The sequence below is a fragment of the Callorhinus ursinus genome, unplaced genomic scaffold (assembly GCF_003265705.2).
Source record: "Callorhinus ursinus isolate GAN/ISIS: 27379988/994484 unplaced genomic scaffold, GSC_fseal_2.0 scaffold8, whole genome shotgun sequence".
Taxonomy (NCBI): domain Eukaryota; kingdom Metazoa; phylum Chordata; class Mammalia; order Carnivora; family Otariidae; genus Callorhinus; species Callorhinus ursinus.
In genome coordinates this window covers 54495148-54505173 of record NW_027397070.1, presented here as the reverse complement: position 1 = coordinate 54505173, position 10026 = coordinate 54495148, and positions in this window count along the sequence as shown.

Below are 10026 nucleotides of genomic sequence, written 5' to 3'. Positions count from 1 at the left end.
GCCCTACAATTAGTCATTTCTCCAAGGAACCTGGGTTCCTTCTGTTGGAGAACGGTATTAAAAACCAAGATCTGGGTGTTAGGTATGCTTGTTGCTACTAGGCTGTTCATGGCTTCAGGCCCTGTCAGCTGAGAACAAGAAGAAAAATTATGTGTGTGTATTAACCTGCATATGTGCACATATCTGAAAATATGCCTATATGTAAACCTCTGAATCTATATTAAGTGAAACATGAGTTCATACTGCTATCACCAACGGTAATATATCATCACATGAATCATTCTAGCTTCGCTCACTTGTTTATCTGTAACCTCCCAGTACATCAGTGAGAAATCTGGCTCCCATAATCTGCTATTCCTTTACTTAATTGTTCATTTCCAGTATACATGAATAGCAGTATCAGAATTGTTTACTAATATACTCATGGGAAATATTTTTTTATCGACCAGCGTGCAGTCCTTATGGATGGTCTTGACTCTTACAAACTTGACTTTTTTCCTGTTACTTAGGTCGGCAATTTCAGTGAAAGTGTTTTATACATTTGTAATGCAGTTAGATTGTTTGATCATGATACACATTCTATTTTGGTACCCCAAACCTCCTAAATGATTTTTTTTATTTATATAAATTAAAGTTCACTCTATGTGCTGTCATGTTCTATGGGTTTTGACAAATGAACATTGTCATGATGTATATAATTATGTTATCATACTTACTCTCACTACTCTAGCAAATCCCCTGTGCTTCACATTTCAACACCCCTGCTCCCTGAAACTCTAGGAACCACTGATATTTTTTATTATAGCTATGGTTTTCCCTTTCCAGAATGCCATAAAATTGGAACTGTAGATTATGTAAACTTCAGGTGGAATTTTTAAATGTAGCAATATTAATTTAAGATTCATCCATGTATTTGTGTGGCTTGATGGTTCACATTTTAAATAGCTAAAAAACATTGTCTTGTCAGAATATACCAGCTGTTTATGTATTCACTTGTTGAAGGACAACTTGGTTGCTTCCTTTTTTTGATTATTAATGAATCTGCTATAAACATTCACAAGCAGGTTTTTGTATGGACACGTATTTCCAAATCAAGAGTGCAATTTCTGAATCATATGGGAAGATTATATTTATCTCTGTGACAAACTATGACACAGTCTTCCAAAGTGAGGTTATAACTACACATTTTTTATAAGCAGTGAATGAGAGTTCCTGTTGTTCTTCATTTTTGCCAGGAATTGGTATTGTCAGTGTTTTGGATTCTGATCATTTTAATAGATGTGTGATGTTATCTCATTGCTGTTTAAGTTTGCTATTCTATAATGAAAAATCATGTTGAGTGTCTATTCACATGCTTATTTGTCATGCGAATATCTTCCTTGGTGAAGTGTCTGTTCAGATCATTTGCTCATTTTCAAATAGAGTTGTTTCTTTCATACTGATGACTTTTAGAATTTCTTTGTATATTTTGGATACAAGAACTTTACCAGTATGTGTTTTGGAGCATTTTTCCTGTTTGTGGCTTCCCCACACACTATTTTTTAAATGGCCTTTCACATAATTATTTTTTTATTTTAATAAAGCCCAACGTGGCAATATTTATTTCATGGATTGTGCTTTTGATGTTGTATCTAAAAACTCACTGCTGAAAAATAATAAATAAATAAATAAATAAATAAATAAATAAATAAACAAAAAAAAATAAAACTCATTGCCCAACTTATGATTACCAAAATTTTCTCTTACATTATCCTCTAGAAGTGTTAGAGTTTGCATTTTACAATTATGTCTATATTCAATTTTGAGTTAATTTTTGTGAAAAAGGTGAAAGCTCCGTGTCAAGTTTCAGTGTTTTGCATTCAACATCCAATTGTTCCAACATTGTGTGTTAAAAAAAAAAAAAACAACTATTCTTTCTGTATGGAATTGACTTGCTCCTTTAAAACAAATTAGTGCACTATATTCATGTAGATCTATTGTTATTTTTTTCCACAGCTGTATTTCTGTGCTCTGCACCCATACCACACTGTCTTGATCACTGTAGCTTTTTAGTAAGTCTTGAAATTGGATAATATCAGTGCAACTCTGTTCTCTTTTTAGTGCCATTTTTCTTATTCTGATTCTTTGCCTATTCGTACAAACCTTACAATCAGTTTGTCTACATCCACAAAAGAGCTTTCTGGGATTTTGATAAGGATTGAATTGAATCTGTAGATCAAGTTGGAAAGAGTTAACATCTTAACAATATTGACTTTGGATACAGAATATCCACATATAAACTATAGACTGTTAGTTTTATAACCTAGAAATTCACCTTTTTTATTCAAATATTGTTTTCAAATTTTAAATTCCAATTGCTTTTTGCTGGTGTATAGAAAGTCAATTAACTTTTATGTATTAAATTTATATCCTGCCACCTTGATATATTTGCTCATAAGTTCCAGAAGTTTTCCTTTTGATTCTTAGGGATTTTCTAAGTACTATAACGTACTCAAGGAACTAAGAAAGTTTTACGCCCTCCTTCCCAATCTGTATAACTTTTATTTTATTTTATTTTATTTTACTTTTTTTGTCCTGTTTTGTTTTGTTTTGTTTTTGTTTCACCGGCTAGAATTTCCAGGCTGATGTTGAATAGGAGTGTAAAGAGAAAATATTTTTGCTTTCTCTCAACTTTAGTAGGAAAGCATCCAGTCTGTTATCAGTAGGTATGATGTTAGCCATAGGTATTTTTTGCAGACATGCATGATCCAGTTTAAGAAGTTCTCTTCTATTCCTTTTTTTGCTGGGAGATTTTTATCATTAAGGGGTATTGGAGTTTTTCACGTGCTTTTGCTGCATATGATTTATGATTTTCCTTTAGACTATTAATGTGGTAGATTTTATTGATTTTCAAATGTTGAACCAAACTGGCAAACGTGGAATAAATCCAGTTGGCCACAAGGTATAATTTTTCTATACATTATTAGACTTGATTTTTGTGCCTATGTTAATGGTCTGTGTGGTTTCTTCTTTCTTATTGTGCCTTTATTCCACTTTAATATTGGAGTAATGTTAGCCTCACTGGATGTGTTAGGAAGTGTTCTCTCTGCTTTTATTTTCTGGAAGAGATTATGGAGAACTGTTATCATTTCTTTATTAAATATCTACCTCCTTTGTAAGTTTAGGTAGTTTATGTCTTAAAAGAATTTGGACTAGGGGCACCTGGGGGGCTCAGCCAGTTAAGCGCCTCCCTTCAGCTCAGGTCATGATCCCAGGGTCCTGGGATCGAGTCCCACATTGGGCTCCCTGCTCAGTGGGTCCTGCTTCTCCCTCTCCTGCTCCCCCTCCTTGTGTTCTCTAGCTCTCTCTGACAACTAAATAAATAAAATCTTTAAAAAAAAAGTTACCTTAAAAAAAACTAACAAAAAAAAGAATTTGGACTATTTCAATTTGGTGGACAAAGAATTATTCATAATATTCCTTTATTAACTTTCTAATGTCCAAGGTATCAATAACAATGATGCCTGTTTCATTTCTGATATTGATAATTTGTGTCTATTCTTTTTATCTTGGTCAGCCTGGTTTGAAGTTTATAAATTTTATCAATTTTTTCAAGATACCAAATTTTGTTTTTGTTGATTTTCTCTATTGTGTTCTTATTTTCAATTTCATGGGTTCTGCTCTATTTTATTTTTTTAAAGTAATTCTTCCCTTCTCCTTTCCTTAGGCTTAAATTACTCTCCTCTCTCTAGTTTCTTACGGTAAAAGCTTAGATTATTGATATTAGAACTTTCCGCCTTTAGATTTTTTTTAAGGTTTATTTTATGGTCCAAAATGTGGTCTATCTTGGTGAATGTTCCATGTGAACAAGAGAAAAAAAATATATATTCTGTTCTTGCTGGCAGAATAGTATGTAAATGTCAATTAGATCAAGTTGTTTGATAGTGATGTTTAGGCCAACTATATATTTTTTTGATCTATCAAAAACACTGAAATCTTCAACTGTAATCATGAAACTTGTCTATTTTTCTCTGTAGTTCTACCAGATTTTTCCTCCTATATTCAACATTCTGACATTAGCTGAATATACATTTAAAGTAGTTATGTCTTTTTGTAGATTAGAACCACTTATCATTATGTAATGATCCTCTTTTCTCCTAATAATTGTCCTTCTTCTGAAGTCAGTTTTGTCTGAAATTAATATAACCACTCTAGCTTAATTTTGATTGGTGTTATTATCGTGTATCTTTCTTGATGCTTTTATTTTAACTTATCTTTATAGATAAAGTGGGTTTCAATAGACAGGTCTTCTGGTGGTTACTATTAGTGTTGTTTATCAATCAATAATATTAACTATTAGTGATTTAATTAGTTTTATTGATTATTATAGAATCGGTAATTTATTATTAATATTATTTTATTCACTCTGAAAAATCTCTGTTATTTAATTTTGTATTCTGACAATTCATATTTAAAGTGATTATTTATGGAAGTGGATTAATATTTACTATGAAAGTGTCTTTTATTTGTTGCATTTATTCCCCTCCTCCCTTTTTCTGAATTCTTTAAAGAAGTATGCTATATGATTCTATATTATTTCCTCTTTTATCATATTAACTGAACTTTAAAAAATGGCACTTTCCTTAGAACATCCAATATATATTTTTAACTAATCTAAGTTCCTCATGCAGTAACACCATAGCCCTTCACATGTAGCACAAAGCCTTATAACAGAGCATTCTGAATTATCTCCTCTCTGTTATGAGATTGTTGTAATTCACTTTATTGATCCTTATGCTAGAGGTGTAACTTAAACTTAAGTGGATGGTTCTACTACTAAATTAGAAGATGCTTTTCTTTCTTTTTTCAAATCAACTTTATACATATGATAGAATTTTGAAGGGAAGAATATAAATAGGGCAGCCAGGTAGGTAATAAATGATAGATGATAGTATGAAGCCCAGAGCTCGAAAGTTTCTTTCTTCCTTGCAGGTCCTGCTTCTTCTCTTTTAAAATCAGTAGCCTTCAGTTGCCTATTCAGTACAATGGGAGTAATAATAGTACTTAGTATTTTGTAAGTATAAAATATTCTTATATAGTGCCCAATCGTTTAGTGCCAAACACAAAATAAACATTATGATTATCACTATGTTTTTAAAGGTTTTGTTTATTTATTCAAGATGGAGAGCGAGAGAGAGCACAAGCTGCGGGGAAAGGCGGAGGAAGACTGAGAAGCAGACTCCCTGTTGAGCAGGAAGCCTGACCCAGGGCTCCATCCCAGGACCCTGAGATCATGACCGGAGCCGAAGGCAGATGCTTAACCAACTGAGCCAACCAGGTGCCCCTAATTATTACTATTTTATTATGACTCATCATAACTGTGTAATTAGAGACAATGTCTCTGCCGTGTAGTTCCTTTCTTCAAGCTGACCTTGGGTTATATTTTCTCTATTGTTCCTAAAGATGCTCGAACTCTCCTCCTTCCTCACCTTCGTTCCTCCTTCTTTCCAGGATGTTTCAGGACTCGACAACCTTTAAACTATCTAACAGAGGTACTTACCTTCTGGACCACAAGTTTACCATTTACCAAATAGGAATGAATCACTCCATGCCTGGCTTCCTCATAAGTAAACAGGGGAAATTATATAACTTATCTTGGAAAATTGTTGTGAAAAGTAAAGAGAAACTTCATATATGATGTGCTTAGTATAATATTTGGCACACATTAAGCACTCAATAAAAGTTAACTATTATTATAATTTGTGACTTGGCATTTTAATTTCTGTGCGTGTGTATTTATGCATGTGTGTATCTGTGCATTTTTGTTCCTATTTTCATTAGTGTTTCACATTGCATGAGATTTTTAGGGGCACTTGGGTGGCTTGGAAGGTTAAGTGTTGGTCTCTTGATTTTGGCTCAGGTCATGATCTCAGGGTCATGGGATTGAGCCCTGGATCAGGCTGTGTGTTCGGTTTAGAGTCTCTTGTCCCTCTCCCTCTGCTCTTACCTGCTGTGCCCCCTACCTCCTCTCTCTCTAACATAGATAGATAGATAGATAGATAGATAGATAGATAGATAATAGATAGATAGATAGATAGATAGATAGATAGATAGATAGATAGAGATTTTACATTGCATGAGATTTTTAGTATTATTTTACCCATACTCTTCATTCCAGTCTTACGAGGATATTACAAGTTGATATTATTTTAGGTTGGCTTTTCCCAAAGCAAAACTTGAGACAATGATTTAAGAGCAAGTAATTTATTTGGGAGTTGATCTCAAAAAGCACTTCTAGAGGATGGATATGTGAGATAAGGAAGGAAAGAAAACCAATACAGGTTGCATAAAAGAATAGGCTACCCTGATGGACTATCCTCTTGTGGAACTCTGGGAGACAACATACAACACACCTTAGAGATGCCTCATCATGAATGCAAGTAAATTATGGTATTTATTACCCAATTTCAATTCATTACTGCCTGAGGGCTGTTCCCTGGAACACTAATTCCACGTGGTGCACATGTCAAGAAAAAGCCCTCAAAATCAAAACAAAAAAAGTCACAGATACTAGCCATAAGATGCAACTGCACATTCTAGAATGGAGTTTCGACTGGCTATGAGAGAGGCACCAATAGCATCTGATACAGTAACAGTCTTTGATGCTATGCATGAAAGTGCATACTTTTTTTTTCCAAATGGAATATCCTGCTTATTTATTATTTAATTGTTAAATATAAAATTATCCTTCTTAACTCAAGAGATACGTTTTGTGGAAGTCTTCATGATAGCAGGTGTCCTAATTCTTCACGATAATACATAATGTGGGTGTTCTAATTTGCTGTGCTTTCTTCTAGAACACTATTTAAATTACTGGATTTTAATGATCAATTGACTTTTACATTACTAAAATTGATTCTAAGCTCCTTAGAAGCAGAGACTCCATTGTGTATGCCCAGAACATACATGGTATTTGGCACATAGTTTCTTCTCAACAACTATTCGTTAAAGAGATGTTTATTTTTAACTGCCAAATCTTAAAAACATTTGAACACAATCAGGGTTGATGAAAATTATATTCACTGAATGCTTATTAAAAATATATATCTGAGGTCACAGTGTTTACCTTTGTTCACAAATCAGCATATACGCACTGCAATAAAATGCAGTTCTGTTTTGTGATCATTTTCAACAATCATAAAATGACTCTTTTAATGAAAAAAAGGTAACTTTCTAAGCAATAAAGCAGGAATAATGTTGTTTTTCTTTTTTCTTATGTCATTCTCTGTTATTCTCTATTCCAGGAGTACACTCCCCTTTGTGTCACTTTATTCTGTTATACCATTAATATCACTTGCAAAGGTTGAGATTAGCTCATACTAAGTAGATTAAAGTTATTCAAGCAGAGTCTTTGTTATGCACAGGAGTGTAAAGCAGCATGGGAACTCCAACCCAGCCATCATCCTAGCTTCTATTCTGAGTATAGGAGTTCTTTACATCCCATCAATGGAAATAATGTATCAATAGATGCAATTCCTGAAACCTACTACTTTTCTACATATACCACTGCAAAATAAAGTAAGACAATCTTCTATAAGGAAAAAAAAGGAAGATGTAGCTATAGATAATGCACATTTTTTTGCCTGTTTAATGATAAACATCTTCAGAGATTTACCAAACTACCATAGGGAACCCAGGTGAAAAAAATAAACTTGATAGATAGATAGATAAATAGATAGATAGATAGATAGATACTAGTTTAGTTTATTGATTTGGAATATTATACTATCTTTGCTCTTTCCATTAATTGTATTAAAACAAAAACAATGTTTTCTAGAGTCTTGAATGGCTGTTAAATAAACAAGTCAAATTTATGAAAAGAAAAATTGTAGTAACTATGGTCATCAATGGATATAACTAAATCAAGTTTTATTTTCACGATTTCTCTTATTGTACAATCAGAATTCTCTTGGGAAGAATTGTGGGAATGGAATTTCAAAGATATCGAGGAGGGACTGCAAAATCTTGATGTGAAATGAATTTAGATATTTTCTTCATATTTTGAGGTTATATTTTACCCATACTCAGGATTATTCAATCCTGTTGATTTTGTTTTCTTGCTAGATATTTTTAAATGTCTAACTGAGCTTAAATTTATTTATTTATTTATTTTTTAGATTTTATTTATATATTTGACAGAAAGAGAGAGAGAAAGAAAGGGAACACAAGCAGGGGGAGTGGGAGAGGGAGAAGCAGGCCTTCCACTGCCGGGAACCCAGCCAGATGCAGGGCTTGATCCCAGGACCCTGGGATCATGACCTGAGCCAAAGGCAAAGCCTTAATGACTGAGACACTCAGGTGCCCCCGGATCTTAAATTTAATACCATGCATTGACATTAGTTGTCACATACATTGTTACAAAATCCTTTAAAAATAGTGAATAAATCAAACAGAACATTAATTATGTTCAATTATATACATTGTTTCAAAATTAAAAATGATACATTGCTTCTTTTTAGAGAAAAAGCAAAAAGAGATTCTCTTGTAAATCTTTAGCTCCCATTTCTTACCTCCTATATTCTCCAAAATTCAGACTTCTAAAAGTATAACTATGAAGTCTACTAAAAATCAAGTGTTATGCAAGTGTATGTTAAATTCTGTCCAATATTTTTGCTTGGTGGGAGATTAGTGGATTTACTTATAATGATCAACCTGCTAATATATAAAAATGCATTGTGTGAATTCATTCAAAATTGGGTAGATTATCTACAAAGATGGACACCAATATTCTTTCCACCCTTGTTTCTTTATACATCTTCTTCGATCAAAAGGTGGGGCTATTTCTGCTCCAGATGAACCTGGGCTGAACTTATGATTTGCTTTGACCATCAGAATATGGTAAAAATGATAAAGTGTGCGTTCCAGAAACTAGGTCCTTAGAGACCTGGTAATTTCTTTGCTTTCTGGAACCCAAATAGTACCCTGTAATGAAGCTTGTCTAGATCTTTGGAGGCTGAGAAGCTGCATGGAAGACAACCAAGAGGCCTCTGCCAAAAGCCACCATCAATGCCAGGCATGAAAATGAGGCCATCTTGAGATTGCCAGTACCAGCTGCTCCCATCTGCAACTTCACAAGTGAACACAAGAGAGACCATCTGAAGAATTTCCAGCTGAGACCAGTTAACCAGCAGAGTCATGAAAAACCATAAATTGTTTTTACTTTAAGCCACTTTATTTTGTGGTAACCTGTTTTGAAACAACACATAACTAATAAAAAGATGAAGGAAAAAACAAAGTACTTATAATCTAAAACTAACTCATTCCACTTGATAGGAAACATCACAGATTTTAGAAAATTATTTTCTGTCACTTGGTTTCCTATTTACATCTTTCCATAATTAAGTTCTAAAGACTTTTTTTTTTGCAAAGTAAAGCATAGCTGTGAAAGTAAATGGTAAGATCAATGTATATCAAAGATTTTGAAAATATACAGCGATATAGGATAGATACAAAACCAAATATATGTTGGTAAAGCCTACAGCAAATTTTCTTCCCTGTGCTATTTAGAACAAAAACCTGTTTAGCACTGATCTCAGGGCTAAACGGTGGATTGAAAACCCCCTAGTTATGAAGTCACTTCTGGGAATATATTTCTATTTGAGAAATTAATATTAAGGAGAGGAGATGTGCCATACAATAAATCTTGTAGAGAGTTATTACATCATTGAAGTAGTACTTCTATCAAAGACCAAAATAAAGTAAATTTTACAGTAAAATTTTGTCTATGTTGATGTGTCACAGTAATACATGACTCATGGTATTTTTTGTCAAGATGAACACTTTGACTAAAAGTGTCCTATTATACCTTCAATCCCTCATATTTTTCATATACTCCTAATAAACGGACACTCACATTGGTTTTTAAATTAAAATGTAAACCAAAGATTTCAGAACTTGTTCTGATCTTTAGACAAGTATCACCTGACTTTCTCAGATCTGGACGTTCATCAGAGCCTTCTGTAGCAGAATAAATCCCACAAAGTATTC